This window comes from Ursus maritimus (assembly GCF_017311325.1).
Source record: "Ursus maritimus isolate PB19 chromosome X unlocalized genomic scaffold, ASM1731132v1 scaffold_X1, whole genome shotgun sequence".
Classification (NCBI taxonomy): domain Eukaryota; kingdom Metazoa; phylum Chordata; class Mammalia; order Carnivora; family Ursidae; genus Ursus; species Ursus maritimus.
This window is the reverse complement of record NW_024423319.1, coordinates 82,709,645-82,711,252: the sequence shown is the minus strand read 5'-3', so window position 1 is coordinate 82,711,252 and position 1,608 is coordinate 82,709,645. Positions and strand designations below refer to the sequence as shown.

Genomic DNA, 1,608 nt, shown 5'->3' with positions numbered 1-1,608 from the left:
AAGAAAGAAAGAAAGAAAGAAAGAAAGAAAGAAAGAAAGAAAGAAAGAAAAGAAAGGAAGGAAGGAAGGAAGGAAGGAAGCGGAGGATCAAACAGAAACAGAGGCAGGAAAGTGGCATAAGGTCCAGACGGCCCTGCCCTAATGAGGGTCAGAAGCAAGAGATGAGGAATCGGAGAGGGATCAGCGAGGGCTTCCTGGTATCCTGTACCTGCTCCAGGGCAGCCAGGCTGGTCCTCAAGGCATTGTTCTCAGCCAAAAGTCCTTCCACTTGTTCCTGGGCATCTGCACTCTGGATGGACACCTGGCCCCAGCCCCATGCCAGGTGAGAGTGGGTCCAGAACAGCGGGGGACAGGACTCACCCACAGCCAAGAAAGAAAACACACATGTGCACGCGCACCACGACCAGGGGGAAACAGGACCCCTGGGGCCTTCCCTGCCTGGATAATACCGGCCGAGGCTGGCCCCCCGTTCGCTCTCCACCTTGCAGAAGCTGCCCAGTACCACGCACCTGATCTTGCAGGGCTCGCAGAGCAGCTGCATGCTCCAGGCGCTCCCCCTGCCGCTGATCTCTCAGTTCCGCCAAGCTCTGCAGTGACCAGGGCAGGGGAGACCATTCCAGACCTCAGCTTCCCCTGAGGTGCATATAACCCTACGGTCTCCCTCTCTGACCACCTGACAGCATGTCCCCAGCACTTGAGGGTCGCAGATTACCCCGCCATCAGACTCAGTCTCACCCAAATTCTAAGTCATTACCCCCAGGAGTCTCGGATCCCATATTCCGGGTCTAAGAATCTTAGAAAAACACCTAGGCTCTTGGGGATTTCAAACCCACCCCCATCTGTAAGAGGTCTACACTCACCCAGATTCTAGCTTGGAGGCCCCAGGATTCTCAGATGCACTTAGCCCCCTGGGACTACAGCTTCACCCAGACTCCTAACCCCAACACCCATGGGTTTCAGACACACTCCATCCCTGTGTCTCTAGCTCCCAGGAGTCTCAGGGTCCACCCAAACTCCTAGCCCCAAACCCTAGAGGTTGCAAACTCATACAATCTCCTAGTTTCCAACTCCTGGTGAGGTCTGACTGACCACCACCACCACTACCCCCACCTGCTACTTCTGTCCCCAGTCTCTGGGGATCTTCAGACCCAGGTAACTGAAGACCCAGCTTTACCCACACTTCTGTCCCCAGCTCTTAAGGACCTTAGACCCACAAACCACCGTATCCCTTAATCCAAGGGATCTCAGACTCACCTGCTCTAGGGGGAAGCCTAGAGGCTTTAAAATCCCCTAGCCCCTAACCCTCGGGAGCCTGAGACCCACCTAGACTTTTGCTTCAGTCTCTGGATGTCTTAGGCTCACCGTTTTTGTTTTTTGTTTTTTTTTAATTCACGGCCTCCAGAGGTCTCAAGACCACTTAGCCCAAATGATCCAACTTACTAGTTGTCTCAGCCCTCCAAACCAGCCCTCATACCCCGAGGGCATCAAATACAGTCAGTCTCCAGGCCCACCTGTCCGCCCTTGTATCTATCCAGCTCCCACAGGTCTCAAAGTCCCCCAACGTCCAGGGAGTTCAGGCTCATTCCAGCCTTGGTACCAGTCCCCAGT

The 1,608-nt window shown here is 54.5% G+C and overlaps 1 protein-coding gene across 2 annotated transcripts in view; it reads right to left on the bottom strand.

Annotated features, from left to right (window-relative positions):
• GRIPAP1 (GRIP1 associated protein 1) overlaps positions 1 to 1,608 on the bottom strand; it is a 26,965-nt gene that overhangs the window by 12,581 nt on the left and 12,776 nt on the right. The window lies entirely within an intron of this gene.